Source organism: Misgurnus anguillicaudatus, chromosome 23, assembly GCF_027580225.2.
Source record: "Misgurnus anguillicaudatus chromosome 23, ASM2758022v2, whole genome shotgun sequence".
NCBI lineage: Eukaryota > Metazoa > Chordata > Actinopteri > Cypriniformes > Cobitidae > Misgurnus > Misgurnus anguillicaudatus.
Genome location: NC_073359.2, coordinates 1,594,835 through 1,618,501, shown reverse-complemented (window position 1 = coordinate 1,618,501; position 23,667 = coordinate 1,594,835). Strand labels below are relative to the sequence as shown.

The 23,667-nt window shown below is 35.6% G+C and overlaps 1 protein-coding gene across 11 annotated transcripts in view; it reads left to right on the top strand.

The window, feature by feature from the left end:
• Positions 1-23,667, top strand: part of LOC129453153 (dedicator of cytokinesis protein 3) — a 171,086-nt gene that overhangs the window by 78,986 nt on the left and 68,433 nt on the right. The window contains exon 1 of one of the 11 annotated variants that reach the window (XM_073861352.1): positions 11,906-12,280. The exons of the other annotated variants lie outside the window; for them this stretch is intronic. The gene's annotated coding sequence lies outside the window, so the exon portion shown is untranslated. Of the gene's footprint in view, positions 1-11,905; positions 12,281-23,667 lie in introns of those variants that run through there. 11 annotated transcript variants of the gene reach the window in all.

The following is a 23,667-nucleotide window of genomic DNA, read 5'->3' as shown; positions in this document are numbered from 1 at the left end:
ACCAAAATTTTGTTTGATATATGCTTTAAACAAGAAAATGTAACTTTAATTCAATTCAATTCAATTTTATTTATATAGCGCTTTTCACAATTGTTAATTGTTTCAAAGCAGCTTTACATGAATAGATGTAAGTGAAAACAGATAGATCGATAGATAATATAAGAAGCAGAATACAGCGGCTAACAATAAACCGTACAAGCGAGCGTAGTAATAATGTAACGTATACGGTAAAGTGCTAAGTTAAGCCAATGTTGACTGATGGGGATGAAAAACCCCCTAGGAGAAAAACCCTGTGGGAAAACTCCTAGGAGGAGAAAAACCCTTTACAAGGGTGTACCAAAATAGAGTTCAAGATTTGTCCGTTAAAATAAGTTTGAAAGAGCCTTACAATTTTATACTATTAAAAATAGCCTTTGTAGCGCCATCTCTGTTTGAAACACAACATTTCAAGTTACTTACAGAGTTATCTTTTTTTACCGTACGTGGGCATTTCGAATTACAGGGTATTATTGCTTACCGTTGTGAATCAATAAGAGAAGGAAACACTACAATGATCATTTAATTTTTTATTGCCAAAGAAATTATAGCACTACTTACAATTATGTTTAACAAAAAACATTGCAGATTTTTATATTTATTTTTGAAAAACATGCATGTTTTTACGTAGTAGTTACATGTGCGCAAAACTCAGATACTTAAATAATATTCTAACCATGCTATTCAGTGTTCATGTTGATACGGATCGCTAGCCGTTATTGGCCGTGTTTCCTACTCCCGTCTGTGTTTGCCCGACAGCCAAAACCGTAGTGTCAGTGAACTGCGTAGGCTGCCATGTACTATATGACTAGCCTGCTGAATTGCTGTTACTACGGCAACCCCCGTCCAATGGCAGCCTCCGCAGAGGCGAGGAGGCGATCTGTGTGTATGGACCTCTGTTTAGATCAGCCTGCTAAACATCTTCTCTTTAAATCTTAGGTAATGCATGAGCTAAACACATGCAGACATCTGTGTATCCCTGTACTGTGCAGTGGAAACATTTACACACGCAGCACAACACAGTTGCTATTTGCAATATTCTACCAAAAGTGCATGAAAAATGTAGTTACAGTTTGGTAGAGCACTACGTGAGCAGCGCAAAAGGTTGTGGATTTGATTCTTAGGAAACACACATACTGAAAAATGTACAGTATAGTTTGAATGCACAGTAAGTCACTTTGAATAAAAGGATATGCCTAATGCATAAATGTAAATGTAATGACAAAAGAACAAGTCTTATGTCTTATATAAGTCTCTCATATATATATGAAAGAGAGAGAGAGAGAGAGAGAGAGAGAGAGAGAGAGGAGAGAGAGAGATTTATAATAGCTTTTTTGTTGTTTTAGATTTATTGTTGCTATAAAACAATACAATTATATACATATAGTATTTAGTCTTTTAAATACATTTATTTATTGTCGTAATTAAACAATAAAATTATACAAATATATATAGTATATAGTCTTTTAAATGTATGTATTTATGTATGTATGCATGTATTTATTTATTTATTAACTGTTGCTATAAAACAATGAAATTATACAAATATACATAGTATATAGTCTTTTAAATTATTTATTTATTTATTGTTGCTATAAAACAATGAAATTATATAAATATACATAGTATATAGTCTTTTAAATAATTTATTTATTTATTGTTGCTATAAAACAATGAAATTATATATATATATATATATATATATATATATATATATATATATATATATATATATATAGTATATCGTTTTTTAAATATATGTATTTATTTATTTGTTGTTACTATAAAACAATGAAATTATAAAAATAAATATAGTATATAGTCTTTTAAATGTATGTATGTATTTATTTATGTATTTTTTATATATTGATGCTATAAAACAATATATATATATATATATATATATATATATATATATATATATATATATATATATATATATATATAGTATGTAGTCTTTTAAATAATTTATTTATTTATTGTTGCTTAAACAATGAAATTATACAAATATATATATATATAGTATATCTTTTTTTTTAAATATATTTATTTATTTATTGTTGCTATAAAACAATATTATACAAATATATGTAGTATATAGTCTTTTAAATGTATTTATTTATTTATTGTTGCCATAAAACAATACAATTATACAAATATAGTATAGTATATAGTCTTTTAAAAAGTATTTAGTTATTCATTTATTTATTTATTTGTTATTGCTATAAAACGATAAAATTATGATTAATCGCATACAAAATAAAAGTTATTTTTTGCATAATATATGAGTGTGTGCTGGGTGTAATTATTATGTATATATAAATACAGACATACATTCATGTATGTATCTATTTAAGAAACATTTACATGTGTATATATATATATTTTTTTTATAAATATTTTATTTTTTATATTCTTAATATAAATGTATATAAAAATTATATATATATATATATATATATATATATATATATATAAAATCAAATGAATATATGTATCTGTGTGTGGTTAAATTTACAGAATAATTACACACAGTACACACACATATATTATGCAAAAAAAAATCACTGTTATTTTGTATGCGATTAATCACGATTAATCTTTGCCCTGCACTAATATATATATATATATATATATATATATATATATATATATATATATATATATATATATATATATATATATATATATATATATATATATATATATATAATCGCGATATATATTAGTATATCGTATTTTAAATATATTTATTAATTTATTGTTGCTATAAAACAATGAAATGATTTAAATAAGAGTTTAGTGTGCTTTTGGCAAATCTCTTATTTTGACAACAGGGCTGCAAAAATTGCAAAGCTCATTGAAAATAAAAAGCAAACAATAAAGCTTGCAAAATACTCTGTTAGACCTTCTGAGGCTAACAAACAATTTTTTTAAAGGTTAAGTGCCTCCTTTCACCACCCTTTGCTGAATACCAAAAATTACACTTGCTTGTTGTGAGTTTATCAGGCAAGGCTACAAAACAAGGTTGTTCAAATCTAAAGGTCAGAAAGAAAGCGATGTAAAACTAAATTTAAACTTTTAACAATTAAACACATGTAGAATATGACCTCATTAAATAAAGAATATCCAAAATAAACCTAAGGAGCAAAACTTATTGAGCTCTTCAGCAATCTCAAGTTTCTCTTTTTCGGTCACGTCTCCCTCTTTCTGAATCTCTGGCTGTCGATCCTTCGCCTACCGCAGTGCCCACTTCATCTAAGCACATTTCACAAATGGCCACGACGGGGCGTCTCGATCGAAAAGTGAGATGGAGACCGGAATCCTTTCAGCGTTCCGAGCCACGTGGATCCATTTAAAGGCCCGGAGCCCAAGCAAGAATACTTACCGCACAGCGTGTTACCCAAAATGAAGCACATTACCATCTTCCCTAGGCAATACTACTCCACTTCCTGTGTATATTTAGCGTCTCGCTGGAACACTGTTGTTGACGGGGCTTAATGATAATGTTTCAGACTGTTTGCTGTTTCCTTTCAGACTGTCGCTAAGAATGGACAGGCGTGTTGTGATTGGATGATTTTAAGCACAGACGGTGGGGGTTGCATGTGAAAATTTGTAAAGTTTCATATAGCTGAATGAGTCAGAAACTGCAGACCAGCAGATGAAGACTGATGCTAAAACTTATTTATTTAAAGGTGCCAAAGAATGCATGGAAATAATCTGTTAAATTGTTCTCTGGTAACTTTATTAAGTGCAAAAATTATCAAGAAATTTTTTTACATGTCCATTTACAACCGTAGGATTTGTCCTTTGAATGAAATGGTCTATTTGGAAGAGTCATGAATAATCATGTTGAGCTCTGCTCTGATTGGCTCTGCGGCTCATGCCAGTAGCTCACATTAGTAAACGGACCTTACATTTGAGCCTGTATGAGACTAAATGACAGATTTTGAGGAATAATTAATTGTTTGGAGATTGTTAATGGACGTTTCTGAGTAGTAAGTTTGTGTTTTTTTCAGTATGGACCTGTAAAACGTAACTATAACGTCAATAGTAGAACTTCAGCCTAAACGCTAGCATATAGCATTAATTATCATGTAGCGCTACGCTAACTTTGTTTTTAGTGTTTTAATAACTTTGTAATTAATTGAATGTGTAATTTAATGTTGGGGAGTGTATATATATCGACTTTGACATCATTTTTAAATGAATCAGTCAGAAAGAGTCATGAATCAGAATCACTTTGATCAGTTCTTGATCCAGTCACTTAAACTGCAAATCATGCCACAATGAGAGACCATTCGATAAATCATTAGACAGCACTTCAGCAATAAACAGTACATTCATTTTCTTATTTACCGTACCTACATTATTTGATGTCTAAACCACAGCACATCACTAGTAATAAGTACTGCATGTTTGCTAATGCAGATAGTTTGTTGTGGAGCATCAGAAATTCCCCTGCATCGCCCTGCGGTTCTTTTAAAGGTTGCTAAGCAACTAGTCGTGCAGTTGAAAGCGTTATCAATCACTGATGAGCAAAACCCAGAGAGCAGAAGATGCCCGGAGATGACCTGACGGATCGTCTGAGGCTGCGTGTGTCTGCGAGGGAACGGAAGAAGCAGGAATTTTATGCCTGATTACGAAAACAATACTCAATGATATGCACTCTTCATAGTGGGTTTGATCCGAAACACACACACACACACACATATGAAAATCCAAGACTGTTTCTTGAGCGCAGTGGATAAAAATGCGTTGGCGATGTGTGAGCCCAAAGAGATCTTAGTTACTTATTTTTTATATAAACATTGCTCTACTAATAATGAGACACGAATGAAACTATTGTTGTTAGTACAGTACAGTAAGCTAAGAAATGGATACAGTAATATTGAACAATGTAAATAATGAATAGTATTTACATTGTTTTCATTTCATTATCATTGTATACTCTATACATAGTATAATAAATGTCTTCAATCCCAGCTATCAGTTACAAGGAGTTGTTGACATGTTTCAAAATGCTCTTATGTTTTAGGTAACAAGACAGTGATTAATATAAGGTTGGATTTGGTGACATACACACCTAACTCAGAAATAAAAAAACCCCAAAAGTCTTGGGTTACTTATGTAACTGTTGATCCCTAAGAAGGGAACGAGACGCTGCGTCTCCCTTGTCATACTTCCTGCGTCCCTGTAATGTCGTCTTTGGCAAGATTTCAGATAGCGATATACTTCCTGACTCCCGCATCACCCTGTCTTTGTCGTTAAGCCTCATCATTGGTTGAATTTGATATACACATTCAGACGCACTTACCCCTGGAGGCGTCCCCAAAGTGTCACCAGCCGCAGTGACGTAGTTTCAGTGTACTGAAACATTCTAACTTTTTTGTTTCCTTTTTTTTACATTGGAAGAAAGTCATTATGGTTTAAAATAAAGATAAATAAATTACATGTTTCATTTTGGTGTTTAATATTCAAATTTTTTAAATAATAGTCAGCGATCACAGAATGATTTTAGTTTCTGGTTTTAGCCTTTTAGTCGCTTTAAATTCTAGTCATCGAGACATTCATGCGGAAATTCGCGTCGTGGGAGGGGCTTCTGCGATTCCGCTCGCTTCCTGTAATCACGTCACTACTAGAGTAAGCTCCTGATTGGTTAACGCAGTGCGTTTTCCACCAAAGTTCAAATTTTTCAACTCGCCCATTTGCCACGAGCTAAACGTCTAATTTGCACCGCGAGACCTCCAAACGCACTTCAACGCGTTTTCACATTGACTTAAAATTGAAATCACTTGCGCTTGACGCCTCTACCGCGGCTGGTGTGAATGCAGCATAAAAATACTTTATTTGTAACAAACAGAAACGTGCGGAGAGACGTTTCAGCACTCGGACAGTGCTGTGAGTGTTTAAAAAAAGCATTAAAAAAGGTTCTTATCTCATCATATCAACAGGTACAAAATGCCATCTTAATTTTTTTTAAAATAAATGCAATATTTGCATTTGTTTAAAAAAGCAGCTCTTTTAACGTCTTGTAATCGTTCCTTTTTTATGTCCAAGAGACTCAATAATAATCTTTTACATTTCAATCCTTAAATTGTAAAATGTTTGTGTGCTGCTGCGCATCCATGTGTGTGATAAGCAAATGCACGTTGTTGTCCCGTTTTTAGGCGCATAATTAGTGCGCCTATTAAATAACAAAAACAGTAGTGTCGTTTTTTAGTTGCCTTAAAATAGCAACGCGCCAACAATGTGCCTGAACACACCTCATTTTCAGACCAGAACGCCCATGGGCGCAAAATTGGGCGCATATGCATTTGCTATTTGAACAATGTGTCGCTAAACATGAAAACGATAATTGCACTGGGTTGAAACTAGCAAAGACACTTGCTTTCCGCATTGCGCTGGGTGTATTATAGAGCCCTTAGTCTTAATCCCCATTTGAATTTTAAATAATGGGTATAAATGTGTTTAATACTGTATGTCTGGGTTCCTTGCGCAGCTCTGAAAGCCGCTGCTAGAATGATGATTCACTCCGAATGACTTTTTCAGCTGAAACCTTCCGGTGTAGGGGAGCGGCGTGTCCAACAGGTTTACAACACATACGGATGGAGGATCGACCACGCTGTATATTTAGAGTCACAGTGACAAAAGATTGAGGAAGGCTTACTGTGGAGGGCTTTATTTTAGGTTTATTTTTGACGGTCACGTCTTAATCCATTACCTGAATGAGCGGTGTGACAGGTTCAAATTGATCAGTGATTCATACCAAGGTTATTCCCCCCTGCGGGAGCTTTTCTATGAATTCCGGTATTCTGTTCCAGTGTCGCCACCTCCCACCCACAAACGCCATGATTTTTTTGCACCTTTGTGCTAGGGTTTTTCTTTTCTTGTTTAAATGGCTCGGACCGTATACTGCAAGCTTACTAACTTTGGGGCATATTGGTTTCTTTATCATATGACTACATGTATCATTACCTGTACAATCACACAAATTGTAATGGCACAATTTTATGATGAAGTTAGGTGTATAATCATATAATTTGCTCTTGTATAAGCCTAAGCTATTGTAGGATTTCTTTGTAATACCCTACTGTATGTTCTCTGAAGAAAAGCTACACTGGCATGGTACCCTTTCAAAAAGTACCTAATGGTATACATATTAGGGACTTTTAAAAAATATTATCCCAGTTACAGCTTTTTTGTCAGAGTACACATCTTTTATATTTATAATAATCCAAATATTCCCTGTTTACTATAATACGTGTTCCTGATCTTATTGTGCATGTTACCCCCCTAAAACATTTTTATGTAATGTATTACAGCTCAACCTTTTCATTTTAGGTGATGTCATCTAGACCTTTTTTTTTACTTTATGATAGCAGGGACCCCCTTATGATGAACCTTTAGTGAAGGACTCCTTTTCTAAAATTAGTAGTAATTGTGATATTATGAAGACAACCAATTGTTTACAAACTTAAACAATTGAGTATACAGTAGACTTTAACCATTTTTTGCTTTGACTTTTTTCTTTTGAAATGTTCTGGGGACCTCTTAAAACCTGCTGGGGGACCCCGGGAATTTGAAAATGCATCAAATGCATTGCAGTTGATTTCGCCCCCACTTCACTGCAGTATTATCTAAATAGCTTCTTTTTTAGTCCGACCACGCTACAGTTTGCGCTGTGCATGTTATGTATCATATTTTGGCGGTTTTGTCTTATTGTATTGTCTTATTTATATTGTCTTCGAGACGCACAAATGATGATTTTCGTCTGGAATACGTGAGCAAAGTGTTGTAACGCTGACGTTTGCAGCAGGCCAGCATGCAGAGTCTCACGGTGCCATTTGCTTTGGTAGATATTGTCAAGTGTGACGGCTAAACATGTTGCGTGCTCTGAATAGCAGATCTTAAATAGGAATTTGTGTAAAACCAAGTAACTGACATGTTTTTGTTTGATATTTTTGATCACAAGTAGTGTTTGTGTTATCAAGGTGTCAAAAATATTATGTAAGTGACAATACGTTTTCCTAGTTTATTTGCATTTATGTACTTGACAGATGCTTGAATACAAAGCAACTTAACTCTTTCCCCTCCAGCAAAGCATTTTTTTATGATTTTCACTTAAGTTTAATGCCGTCCAAAAATTTTCTTTTTTAAATATATAAACATACAATAATCAAATGAAAAAACAGATGCTCTGTTTAAAAACAGTTAAAAATAGTTTTATCCTATACCAAATTTTGAACAAAAAGCTATCGTTAGAGATTTGTAAAGGACTTAGAGATCAGATTCAAAACGATGATCAAAACACACAGTGTTTACTGTTTTTGGATCAGTAGATGCTGTAGTGTTTTATAAGTTGTGTAAAAGCGCCACCTAGTGGATAATAACGAAAATATGGATTGGCGTAAAATCTCGTAATTGTCAGGGAAACGTTTTCTCTTAATTGACAAGATAACTCGTCAATAGCTGGGAACAGATAAAGTGCATTCAGTCTTTGCATTTATTAAAAGTGTTTTTTCTGCACTTTTTTTCATGTGTAGTGCTTCAGGTGCATCTTTCTGGCGTCATGCTTTGGATTTGCGCACACACAGAACTTGTGTGTAGCTAATTGAGATCTGTTATGCGGCCTTTTTGTTTAAATATTTATTGCAGAGGAATAAAAGCGGCAGAAAATGATAACCGTTTGAACAAATTGCAGGGGTGACCTCAGGTCACGGGGTCTCTCTCACTTGCCTTTCATAGCTAGCTATGCGAGCTTATTATCGCACGACACTGAGATGCAGTCTCGAGTAATGAAATTTGGTACCGATCGATTTAACGTGAATTTGTACTCGATAGTACAGACATAATTTGGTCAGTGCTTTTAAAAGTACAGAGTTCGGTACCTAATTCTAGATATTCACACTGCAACTGATGTGAAGGCTACACTCTCAGAAATAAATGTACAAAAGTTGTCACTGGGACAGTACACTTTCAAAAAGGTACACCTTTGTACTAGAGCCCGACCAATAAAGGATTTTGAAGGCCGATACCGATACAAATGTTTGTTGGTTTTAAAATCCGATATTCCGATATATCGGCCGATATTTTTTCTTTTATTTCAGAAACGTGCAACAAAACATTAACAGATTTCCCTAACATTAGTTATTTGTAGTTATTTATGTGTTTTAACTAAAATAATATGATAATGCATTTTAAAAAGAAACATGTTTCTATTATTGTCTCGTGACCAACTCACCATGAACTCACTTTACCGTTGTTCTCTCTGCCCGTCTCTGCTGGATCAGAGATATTAGTACTTCAAATCTACATATTGGCAGTTCAAAGACATATATTTGTACCTAAATGGTACATATTAGGACCTTTTTTAAAGGATACTTCCCCAGTGACAGCTTTGTATCTTTATTTTTGACAGTGTATGCAGAAGTGTAGATTTTTCACATGCACATCAATTCTGGAAAAGACCGACCCTCAGTCAACTGTCAATGAAAAAAATCAACACTGAACAGGCTTATTGTTATGTTGCATCATTTCCTATACTTCTGTCTCCACTGATGCTTTTAAAAGCACTGCCTATGACACAAGAAAGCTGCAATAAAGCAAGACGTGCACATTCGCATCACTATGGTACAGTTTAGCATCAGCGTCACGGGCTGCAATATGGCCGCACAGATGCTTCTCCCAGCTACTAATGCATCATACAGATTCCTTGCTGTTTTCAAGGACTCGCACAATTTGTAAAGCCCATCCATGAGTGCGAATATGAGACCTTAAGTCTTACAAAACTGAAATCCACACATAAGAAACCTTATAGCTGCACCTCGACACGTTTCCTTTTTATCGGATTGTGGGCTGAGATTTGATTCGTTGCTTCAGTGATTCGTGATTAGATTGTAAGTGGTGTGTTTTCGTTTTGTTTGCACGCTTCCAGATTGCCCACTCCTCTCAACGGATGAGAGCTCTCATGCAAACAAGTTTTAACTTCATCCTCTGTGATCATTTTTGTTTCAACGGTGGTGTTTGCTGAAGCAAGGTGTAACTATTGCTCATGCATGCCAGCCTGCTGTTGTGGGAAAACGTAACTGGTGCAAATTTCGTATGAATTTGTACAATGTGAATCATAAGAAAATTATTATTAGAAAGACAACAAACATGAGGTCAACCCTTAAAGGTGGAGTGTACACATGTTAGGAGGATCTCTTGTCAGAAATGTAATATAATCTACATATTATCAGTGGTGTATAAAGACCTTACATAATGAACTGTATTGTTTTTATTACCTTAGAATGAGCCGTTTTCCAGGTAATAAATAGTCACAGTCACAATCCTACAGTGTTCTAAACGGACAAACTGCTTTATAGAGTGTGTTTCATGATCACTACATTGTCTCAGACGATGACATGTGTGTCCTGTGGGAGCTACTGTAGCTTCACTATGCGTTTCGAAGCTGTGGACCAAGCTGTTTGTTGCAATTCACATTCTCACCACTAGATGGTGCTAAAAGTCCCACATTGCACCTTAAACACAACCGTCATTGGGCCCGAAAACTGACCATGCAAGAAACTGATCATGCGAAAACTGATCATACAAAAACTGATCATGCAAAAACTGATCATGCGAAAACTGATCATGCGAAAACTGATCATGCGAAAACTGATCATACGAAAACTGATCATACGTGCGAAAACTGATCGTGCGAAAACTTATAATGCGAAGACTGATCATGCGAAAACTGATCATGCGAAAACTGATCTTACGAAAACTGATCTTGCGAAAACTGATCATGCGAAAACTGATCATGCGAAAACTGATCATACGAAAACTCATCATGCGAAAACTGATCATGCGAAAACTTATAATGCGAAGACTGATCATGCGAAAACTGATCATGCGAAAACTGATCATGCGAAAACTGATCATACGAAAACTGATCATGTGCAAACTGATCATGCGAAAACTGATCTTGCAAAAACTGATCTTGCGAAAACTGATCTTGCGAAAACTGATCTTGCGAAAACTGATCATGCGCAAACTGATCATGCGAAAACTGATCATGCAAAAACTGATCATGCGAAAACTGATCATGCGAAAACTGATCATATGAAAACTATCAAGTGAAAACTGATCATGCAGAAAACTGATCATGCGAAAACTGATCATGCGAAAACTGATCATGCGAAAACTGATCATACAAAAACTGATCATACCAAAACTGATCATGCGAAAACTGATCATGCAAAAACTGATCTTGCAAAAACCGATATTGCGAAAACCGATCATACGCAAACTGATCATGCGAAAACTGATCATGCGAAAACTGATCATGCGAAAACTGATCATGCGAAAACTTATAATGCGAAGACTGATCATGCGAAAACTGATCTTGCGCAAACTGATCATATGAAAACTGATTATGCGAAAACTGATCATGCGAAAACTGATCATCCGAAAACGTACTGTATAAATGAGATTGTATAACTATAAAATAGTTACGAATTGCAACGAGATGCTGTTTGCTTCAATACAGAGACCGTTTCCATCTCGATCGCGATTTGCCAGAGAAGGAAGCGGCCAGACAAGAGCTTTACCCTGGCATCTATCCACAACACCTTTGGGTCTTTGAACTGACTAGCATCACTTTTATTTTGTGAATGAAAGCGTGATTGGTGTTGCTGGATGATAGTTTTTCAATGTTCTTCTCCAGAATATTGCTCATCTCTGGCTGTCAGCTGAATGTAGTGTGCAAGGGAGGCTCGGCACAGCTGAGGATACTGGCAGCTGTTTCCTCCAATGGCAAGCGTCTGTGGCATCCCTCAACGTTTCTTTGGAGACGACGAGGGAGGGAGCGCATTCGCGTGTGGGCTGCTGAGAGCTTCATGCCGCGTTAGTTAGGTAACTACAATACAGCGAGGGAACGAAACAACAGGACATCAGGCAAAAAGAGAGGGAAGCGAGGACGCGCGGTTGTCCGAAATAGATTAGTGATAAATTAAAGAGAGGATGAGCTCACACATGCCCAGGAAAGCGTGCGTTTCTGGTTGACGTGGGTGGCAACGTGTGTTTGAATGCGTGCCTGTGAGGGAAAGTGAGAAAGACACAGCATGCGTGTCAGGGAGAGAGGGAGAGACCAGTTGCGGTGGAAGAGAGAGATCGAGGTATTTGACAGCCTCTGATTTCAACTCATGTTTACAGCTATTCCATAAGAGCACTTGGATGGGAAACATCTCAGTCTGAAGCGGTAAGTAGTCGCATTTCTTACTTAACCGTTGCTCATTTCAGACCGTACCGGCTTGATGATGCTCGTCGCTAAGCATGCTGGTCTTATTTGACAGTATTTTTAGTTACGTTCAGGCCCTCAAGTTAAATGAGGGGTTATGACCTCAGAGTGGACTAACATCAGGATGTGATGTTAGCAGACAGTTGCCGTAGTAAGATGACAAACATTGCTGTTTGTTGGAATATTGTTTGTGTTTAAGAATTAATTTTGAGTGTAGACTAAAACTGGATAAATAAGCTATGCAGCTGCGATTTAACTTGAACATTTTGTATTTTTTCTTATATTGAAAGATACTGATCTGTCTAGCATAGGAAAGTCGCATTCATCAAACTGTTCGTTTGGACGATTGATTGATTTCGTGTAAACCACTGGACATTTTGAGTAAAGCAAAAGTGCTCCAATAAGTCCCCTTGCGGTATTTTAAATTTAGTGGTGGCCAACCTGTTGGTGGAGGAGAGAGTGAAGGTGAACGTGAGCGTCAGTATCTGCACACGCAAAAAAGTTAAAGGGGGGACTTGGGCCGACTACCAAAACACACTTTTAGCCAATCAGCAGTAAGGGGCGTGTCTGGGTCCAGATTCTATTGGGGTAGGTGCATGTTTGTTTAGGTGATTTCAAATGTCAACATTGGCTTTCAGAGATCATGCACCCCGCCTTTAATAGGGAACTTATATACTCCAAGGGTCAAGTGATGATTGGCTAGATCAAAATATAATGAATGACGATGCATTTAGAAATAGCTGATAACAAAATTTGAGTCACGTACACTGTTAAAAGTAAACAATACTTAGGCCTTTAGTCTTTAGCGATTGATGATTGGCTCTTTGTATGGAAGGCGGGACTTCCTTTACTAGAGCATTATTCCTTATTATACCAAATTGAGTATAGCACTTTATTACCCTTCACAGTAACAGCACTGCAGTTTCATGTGAATATCTACAGTATAGTCTTAGGCTATATAGATGGCATTTACTGTATATATTGTTTAAAGGGGACATGTGACTTTTTCCATGTTTAAATGCTATAATTGTGTCCCAAGTGCTCATATCAAGCTAGAAAATGTGAAAAAGATCAACCCAGTAAATTAGTTTTGGTAACCATTCTCTGCAAGCATGTGAAAAAATAGGTCATTGAAATTTGGCCCCCCTTGTGATGTCAGAAGGGGATCTTATTATAATAATACCGCCCCTTAATCTGCACCATCCAACCACGTCACGGTCATTTAGTGCAGAGATCAGCTCATTTGCATGTAAAAGGACACACCCAAAATGGCAAATTTTTGCGCACACCTACAAAGTATCAATTTTAACATTTATGAATAATAAATTATTTTTATGATATTTTGAGCTTAAACTTTACATGTGTGCTCTGAGGAGACCAAAGATTTATTTGACATCTTAAAAAAGTCTTATAAAATGTCGCTTTTAAACATTATTATGAACAACAGTATCATTCCTAATATTAATATTTGTACAAAAGCATTCCCAAAAAAAAACCATACACTGCATTTAACCTTCAAAAGTATTGTAAAGTTTTTGTTTATAATCTATAACTATATTCAATATCATTTATTGTTCCAAAAATATTATTTTCAAGATGCTATTTATCACTATGATCTGTCATTTGTTGTTTTAATATCATTGTTACTAATTTTGTACTCAACATTGGACAGGATTTAGACACCATTCATTTCAACTCAACCAGGTTACATAAAGTTAACTAGTGGCATAATTTGTGGCATAGGTGGCCTTCATTGACCCAAACAAAGAAATACACATGTTGTGATGGACTATTCGAATACCTACCCTTAGCAAAGGTCATACCAGGCCACGAGTTGTGTACTAACCGGTTAATACATGCTGTCACGCACCTCACATATGCTCCTTTAAAACTATTTCAGAACCGGACCCGGATGTTTTACTAAAGACGTGACATTGCATGCCTGGTCGCCTCGTTGCCGATATCACATGTCCAATTAAGATATGCTTAACCTTTAAAACAACATTTTCCTCCAGTATCAGAACCACCCATCTCACATCAAGGAGCATTCGACTTCCAGAATGCACTTCTTCAGGCTATTGTCCTTTCTAAACAGCTCCAGGACTGACTGATTGGTTATAATCTCACTGCGTGCTGGAGACCATCCTATAGTATTAGTTTATAAAAAAGTGGAAAATGTGTACTGTTAAAAAATGATTCAGCCTCCGAGTTAATGTAGCACATCAGTCTCAGACGTGTGCCGGCTTTCCCGCGAGTGCTGCTGTAATTGAAGCTTTCCGTCAAGATAAACAGACTTTTTTCATACTAAACTTGGGTTTCAAGGGAGTTGCTGTAGCTTTTAGATGGCAGGTCTTGTTATATTGCATTAATATTGCAGCGTCACCTGCAGGGTCTGAAAAAGGGGACGTTTGCAGTCTTCTGTTCTGTGTTGTGTGCAGAAACATGCATATTGTATATGGGTGATTCTCACGAAAACTTGGTTTTAAAAATGTCAAGCATGAAAATTTAAAAATTGCTTAAATTGACTTTTTTTCCCACCAGACATTGAAAAACAAAGTCTGGAGTAAATGGGAACATTAATTTAAAAACTTTTACTTATCATTTAACACTTTTTGTAACATAATTTAAAAAATTAGTCCTAAAAAATCTCATTACCGCAACAGTCAGAAAACATCAACACTGACATATTTTCAAAATGACATGACAAACCTGAAAGAACATAATTTGGAGATTCTGCACATGCATTTAAAATCAAAGTATTATGCTTCTATTAATTAAATTAACATTTAATAAGCATCTGTTGCGGTAATGATAATCAAAATGTCGTGTAAGCATTCTGACAAGACAATATTTCAAATTAACTGTAAAAAAATGATCTTACCTGGTAGCCATCTTGAAGTAACTGGTCCATGTGCTTGGTCACTCAAAATCAAACTTTATTAAAATTCTGTATGTGTGCTTAAACTGTTCTCAAAAAGTGTTGCGGAGGATGAGAACATCAGGCATGGACACATAATTTTCCTATTTTTTTTTCATTATTATTATACATTAATATTTTTATAAATATTTTTTCTGTCATCTAAAGTAGTCTAGCAAAACATCCATTTATTTTTTTCTTAATATTTTTGTGTTAATTCGATTAAATTACAACATAACGCATGTTCAAACACAGCCGGACACATTGCGGTAATGAGAATTTCAGCAGAAAATGAGATACAATTTACAATTATAAATTCTTATGTTGAAATCACACATTGTGCAATTCTGATGCTTTTTAATGTTACTATATCACACATTTTAAAGCTAAAATCATTAGTGCCGTGGTGTTTCAATGGTTTCGTGAGAATCACACATATGGTGCAGTAGTATAGTATGCTTATTAAAGGGACATTTCACAAGACTTTTTTAAGATGTCAAATAAATCTTTGGTTTCCCACGTATGTGAAGTTTAGCTCAAAATATCATAAAGATCATTTATTAATATTGCAACTATGTAGCTATAAGCAAAAATTTGCCGTTTTGGATGTGTCCTTTAAAATGCAAATGAGCTGATTTCTGCACTAAATGGCAGTGCTGTGATTGGATAGAGCAGATTAAGGGGCGGTATTATCCCCTTCTGACATCACAAGGGGAGCCAAAGTTCAATGACCAATTTTTTCACATGGTTTACCAAAACTAAGTTACTAGGTTGATCTTTTTCACATTTGGTAGTTTGATAGAAGAACTGGGGACCCAATTATAGCACACTTAGACTTTCATGATATGTCCCCTTTAAGGTATCGTCCTATTCGTTTATTTTGCTATATGTTTATTTCAGTACTTTGTTATACCACCAGTTATTTCTCGTCTTTGTTAAAGTAATGTTAAACTCATGCTGGATTAAGATTCATGACTTAACCTGATCTGCCCACATCAAATACTTGCGTAATGTATAATGTACACACACACACAAACCTATTGTTACCAAAAGGACTTTTGCAAACTCGCTCCTGCTGCCACATCCCAAACATGACTCTGTTTTCTGCTTTACCATCTGTTAGCTTTCTCATAAACATCCAGTCCGGCTAGCGCAGGTGAGCGTTAGCATTAGCTGGCGATGAGCAGCGGTGACTGTGCAGTACGTGGGTGGAAAGGTGTGAGTCATCTCTGAAACTCAAATGGAGGACAAAAGAAACTCAAGATATTAAATTCCTTCATTACAGTTTTTCCTGCATCGTGTTCGTGTAGCTAGAGTCTTAGCAGTCCAGAGATCGTGGGATCGAGTCTCAATGGACACTCAGGAAGCTTGAATGTACTGTAAGTGCAAAATGAATGTAAATGTCCATGTTTAGCTTGTTTTGTTTTTAGCTGTACAGTCAACATAAATGAGCACATTTTGCTACCGTACAGTATTATAAACAGAATAAGGATTCTACATCAGGATGATATATTTAGAAAGTAATAAGGGTCTGTTTTAATTTTAGTTTATGTCAGTTTTGGGATCATCATGCTAATAATAATTTTGGTCTTACAAGAGCAAACAGATATAATGATTTCTTTACCTCATTTACCATAGTAAGCTTCAATAAATGCTTTAATGCTATTTGAGGTTCTTTGCTCATCGAAGGCTGATGTGTATGAAAGTGTATGAGAGCCATTTATCTGTACTGTAACTACATTTATATACAGAATTGTCATATAGAGATTCCATTGAGAAATGGATAGAGATACAGAGGCAGATGCAATTATTCCTATTGGTTAAATAAGTATTATAACATTAGAAATTATTGGCTGAAAAAAAGAGTTATTTTACCTGTCCTGTTATATTTTTGCTTCGGCCGTGAGATACACCTTCGTAGAGGTAGACCGATTAATCGGTTTTGCCGATAAATCGGCACATATAGTTAATTGGTGGAACAATCAGCTATTGGCAAAAAAAATTCACTTTGAGTGTTATGATTGTTTTTTTATCCAGTATCCGTTTTAAAAAACATCGGTCGATTAATTGGTTATCAGCAAGCACGAAGCAACTTGGTTATCGGTATCTGTAAAATCCACTATCGGTTGACCTCTACACCTTTGCACCTAAAGAGTGCATATTATTACCTCAAATGTACAAATTGGTACCAAAAGTATACATATCTGTACCTGAATTGTAGGGTAGGATACCGTATCTATCCTATCCACTAACAAAAGATTGAATTAGCTGACAGCTGTGGCGAAATATGATGAGGACACCTGTAGCTCAATTCAGTGTTTGTATTTAAAGCCTGTGAGTCACTCAGTTGTGGAAAGTGTGATAAATACATGTTCCTTACACGGCTCGGCTCAACATGTGCTCCAGCTCTTCCCACACACACTCTCTCATGTTATCCTCAGCTGGATTCTCTAACAAATGTTCCCTTGCATCTGACCCTCCGTCTATAAAAATCTTCTTCGAGGCAGCCTGCATGTTGCTGTCATCCCTTACAAAGTGCAGTTGTATATATACAGTTTTTAACAAATTTATTACACCACCTGTCTATTCATATGAAAAATCATACAGAAGATGAAGTGATTTAATGTGAACCCCTTTCTTTTCAAAGTGTTCTCAATGGTTCACTTTTTTGAGCAGGAGTGATTGATGTCAAATTGAATTTGTGCAATTTTGGGCACATTCACCTTCTCTCAGAAGTCAGAAATAAATCAAGCATAACGTTTGACCATTAAAAAATATTTTTCTATGAAGGACTGCAATTGAGCATCTGAATAAACTAAATAATACTTTACAATTTTTTTCTGTCTGTCCTGTATAAGTGTAAATTGGAAAATTCATGGATACAACAATTATAGTTTAGCATTAGAAATACTAGCCATTTTTTGAAAAGTTGCCCACCAGCATTTTTTGTGATTTTCACAAGTTTCACAAAATGCCTTTCAGGAAAATGTTCTTCTAAAAATCTATAAACATACATATATATTAAACGAAAGAACAGATGCTCTGCTTTCAAACCAACAAACGAACAAAATGAGAAAAAAAGTTTCATCTTATCTATATTTTTTCTCTGCTTATGAACTCTTAAATATTGGAATTTTTCTTTTAAAAAAGCAAAAAGCTGAAATAATTGCATTTTTGTGAAGGAATTTTGTTAGAGATCAGATTCAGAACGATTATTAAAACATACACAGAACGTGTGTCTCAATTCGTTCCCTAGCTCCCGAGGTCGTGAATCAGTATATCGTGTACACAGGTTCGGGCACTGGTAAGGACTCTAGCTCACTTCACATTGGGACAATGTTCACTGGCTGCTTAAGCACGTGTAATCACTCACAGCTGTTACTCATCAACAACCGGCAAAACCAACATCTCTCTGACTTAATTTTAAAAACAGTACATTGTGAAAAATGCTGTCATTATTCTCTTACATATCTGTGCATACAATTGGAGGCATATAATTACATTTTAAATGTAATAAATATATTTTAAATAAATATTATTATTTTAAATATTGAGTAGATTGTGGTCCCTTACTGTGTAGCAATGTGTGTTTATATTTACAACTAAAACAAACATTTGTCTTTATAAAAGTTCTGTAACATTTCATAAAGTTTATTGAGTTGGATCACGTGATGTGAGCTTCAGAAAAGGTCACGTGATTTCCGGTTAGGGAACATAGGGACCATCGATGCTCACTGGTTTTTGCGTTGCATTGTGGGAATTTTTAGGGAACGAACGTTCCAGTGCACTAAACGGATTTTGCCATTGAGACAGCCCTTAAAATGGCCGACTCCCTGATCAGTGCCCTGACTACTGAACAAGGGAGCTGATTGAGACACACGGAGTGTTTAAAATTAGTAAATCATTTTTTTGCTTCAGTTTTTTTATAAATTGGGTAAGTGCGCCATCTAGTGGATAATCGCGGTATTACAGATTAACATAAAACCTCGTCAGGAACACGTTTGTTTATGCAAATGTTTTCTCTTGATTGACGAGATAATTCGTCAATGGCGGGGAAAGAGTTAACAAATTATTAGACCACCACCTAATTCAATTTAATTCAAAAAAGTTGAATTAGCTTAAGTTATTCCAACTTTATTTAACTCTTTCCCCGCCAGCGTTTTTAATTAAAAGTTGCCAGCGCCAGCATTTTTTATGATTTTTACAAAAGTTTAATGCTTCCAGAAAGTGTTCTTCTTTAAATATATAAACATATCAAATGAAAGAACAGACCTTCATCATCCTGTTTCATCCTATCTTCATTTGTTCTCTTTTATCACCTCTCAAATATGGGTAGATTTCTTTAAAAATACAAAATTTTGAGCAAAAAGCTGAAATAATTGCGTTGTGAAAGACTTTTGATCAGATCAGATTCAAAGCAATCCTCAAAACATACACAAAGATTGATCTGTTTTCTCTAAGGGAATACTTCCGGTTTTGTTGGGTAAGAGTATTGCGGATTGCCAGAAAACCTCGTCATTGGCAGGAAAGCGTTTTCTCGTCAATGGCGGGGAAAGAGTTAAATTAAACTCAATTATTTAATATTATTTATGTTCATTTATAATTTATATATTGTCAAGAAAGTTGAAATGAAAAAAATTTGGTGCAACAAGGATTTTTTTTACAGTGCACTGAAAAAAATGATTCATTGAATTTAATCTTTTTTTTTACGGTAAGTGGTTGCAATCAATTTATTTAAGCTACATTTAAACAAAAAAGATTAGTAAAGTAAAATAAAATATAAGTCTTTATCTTTACAGAATAAAACTATACAATAACAGCCTCATGCAAAGCATTCTGGGAACCAGAAATCATCATCAAACTTTTTCTGTTTTTTGCTTCAGATTTGGTTTCCCAGAACGTTTTGCTTGATTTTGCTTTTCTAGTTTCATTCTGTAAAGACAAAGACCTGCAAATGTCTAATGTTCATTCAACCTTGAACAAAATGTTGCCAGCATTAACACAAATTTAAATCTACGGTAAATTACCGGCAACCCAGCTGCAAATTTCTACAGAATTTTTTTACAGTGTTTGATTAGCAGTTTTTGTACATTTTATTTGCCAAGTATTATCTTGGCCTTCATCCACCCTGTTTTTTGTGTTATGGGTTTGTTATTGGTACCATTTAATCATCCATATAGGTTGGTCATTATCTACATTATGGACTTCTTTAGCCTCCATCAGAATTCAATCTTTCTGATCTCTAAATTCTATCATAGTGTTTACATGAACACTTAATAATGTGATCGGATTGATGTTTCACGCTGTTTCAACATATGAATGCACTCCAATATCTCTTTGAAGTTGATGTCAGAACCTCGTTTTCTTTGTTTTAGCAATCAGACAACAATCATAAGGATTCTCCAATGGATCTTCTTGGATATTTTTTTTTAAACACATCAATGTCAATAGTTAAAGTGTTTGTTAATCGACTCTATAAGTGATAGAAGATCCTGACGTATTGTTCGCTGGATGCGATTCATCTGTCATATGCTGTAGAGGAGGTGATGTACCGCCCGTAGGGTTGTGGGGGAGGCTTTCCATCAGAGCTTTTATTTCTGTTACGGCCTAGACAGCGAGACAGGTCTCCCGACAGCCAATTTAAAACAATAATAATTAGATTATACTGCAGAGGCTGGCCAATCGGTTTTTGATTGGGGTAAACGGATTGCAACGGAGAAATATCGCAACAGATCGAGCCAGAGGGAATGTGACTCTATACTGTGTACTGAAATAAACTTTCTATTGCCAAAAACATCAACCAGACAAGTACATATTTACTGCATTTTCAGATCACTTCAATCTCATTGATCAGAATGAGTCTGATAAAGTGATAGCGTGTGCTGAAATGTGTCCATGATATATACATACATAGATACAAGTGCTTGAATCTATTTTATGCAAAATGTTTTCCATATTATTCCCTGTGTAGTGTAGGATAATATCATATAAATTCTAGACTTTTAAAGCACACGTGCTAAACTGTTCAGTTTAAATGATTATATCTTCTGTTTGCAAATGTTGATTCATACCAAAATGCTTTTTTGCATAGTTCTGTTTGACACATGAAAACGTCTCGGTTTACGTATGTAACTGTTGTTCCCTGAGAAGGGAACGAGACGCTGCGTCTCCCTTGCCATACTTCATGCATCCCTGTAACACCATCTTTAGCAATATTTCAGATAGCGAAATACTTCCTGACTCCCGCGTCACCCTGTCTTTGTCTTTAAGCCTCACCATTGGTTGAATTTGATATGCACTTTTCCTTGGAGGCGTCCCCAAAGTGTCACCGCAGTGATGCAGCGCGAGTTCCCTCCAAAGGAAACTGTAACAATGTATCTTAAAAGGTAACACGATGTAACCTTGATCTCACTTGAAATGTGTCCCCCCATTTAGTCCTTAAATTTGAGGGTATTGGACCTGGAAAGTCTTTGAAAGGTCCTTGAATTTGAAGTTAACTAAGGTGTGGGATGCTCTGTCTTTCGTTGATAATTTCGAACCATCTTCCTTCCTTCCTTTCTTCAAAAACCTTATTGCAATTACAAACAAATTACAATATCACAATGTTTTTTTTTTCTGATGATGTTCTAGGTGTTTATTTGTACTGGGGCAAGTTGTCACATGTGAAAGTATCAAAAGACACGTTATTGTGTTTTCTATTTTGTGCAAAATAATAATTTTTATTACCTTACAAAGTTGTATTGCATGAATATAAAGTTCAAATTTTTTACTCTTTAAGCCAAAAAATAAGAAAATTGTGCTAACGTCAGATTAAAGTCATTGTCACACAAAGTGACTATTTGATTTTTGAGATCGTGTTGGAGTTATGAACAATGTGACAACTTACCCCACTCTCCCTTATAGCAAAATAGTTAAGGGTTATTGAAATAGTTGCAAAAAGTTAAAGCTTTTTTATTAAATTATAACAAGAACACCAGAACAGAACAGAACGCAGGTGCTTCTAATAGTCAAATTTCTATAATATTAATGTTTATAATATTTTATTGAGAAAAAAAACTATCATGGCCCTTACAATCCAAATGAGAACAAGAGGTTCTGCATAATGACAAAAACATTATAGACAAAGATTTGAGATCTGTTAGTAATTGCAATGGTTTTTATAAAGCAACGCCCCTCCGTTATCTTCTGCGTTTGATAAATCCTGTCCCGGAATCACCGGATAGCAAGTGTGCACCGAATGAACACTTCGGGATCTTGACAAAAGTACTAGGTCATCCGGGTACTTTTTGCCTACTGTTTTTCGAATACTAGAAATTCAGACATACTACTCACCTCGCCTGCTTTTTGCCTACCATATAGTATGGAAGTAGGCGGTTTTGGACAGGGTCACAGTTATTCTTGTCTAAGACAGAGTTTATTCTCAGCTGATATGTTTTCTGGGGTAATGGAAGCTGATGTGTTGGTCTCCAGCTGGTCACAAACATTGTTCTCCAAGAAAGTCACCCTGTGACAGTGAGGAAATGAGTCATGTTGTATTATTGGTAACTGTAAGATTGAGTGGTAATTATTGATGCCACCATGAGTGGATGCCACATCCATTATTCTCCAGAGTACAAACTTGGAGTCCAAGTGCGCGCAGTACAAAGATGAATGTCGTTTTTGTGCATTGTAACTTTGGAGTTTCCAGACCCCCAGTTGATTTCATCATTAACACACCATGGAAAGAAATATTGGCGGATACATCATGCTGCATACATTGCACTTGTGTAAGGGTGTCTTGGGATGCATTCTTGCCCAAGATTTTTTTGTTTTAAAACTGCGTCAAACTCAAATCCTGAACCGTGATGGAGGGCACTGGAGACGGCACGCATGGCCGGTATGGCGTGTCGGTGACAAACGCACAGCTCCGTCTGTCGTATGTTTCCCTGAGGCTCGACATTGAGAAAAATAAAGGCCTGGTGGTTTGATGATCCACTTTTTTAAAAACAAGTCGTTTTGCATACAGTCATTTCGACATTCTGAAAAAACACAAGGTCTTGCTAAGAAATGTGATAGCTATAAAGAAGAAGAAGAAGAAGTTTTATTTATATAGCGCCTTTCCATGGCCCAAGGCCGCTTCACATAGTATTATACAGTGCATTAACACTTCCACCTACACAATACAACACGTAAGACCATATACACAATACAAACACATTAGGACAGATTTAACAACATTATAGTATTGAAGAGATACGTTTTAAGTTGGGTCTTGAAGGTAATATCTTAAAGTGAATGCGTGACGCCACATGTAGCCAGTGAAAACATGCAGTAGTGGTGTAATGTGAGCAGAACGCCTGGTGGTGGTGATAACTCTTGCTGCAGAGTTTTGAACATACTGTAAACTTGCAATGAGTTTTTTTAGGCAGACCAAGAAACAGTGCATTGCAAT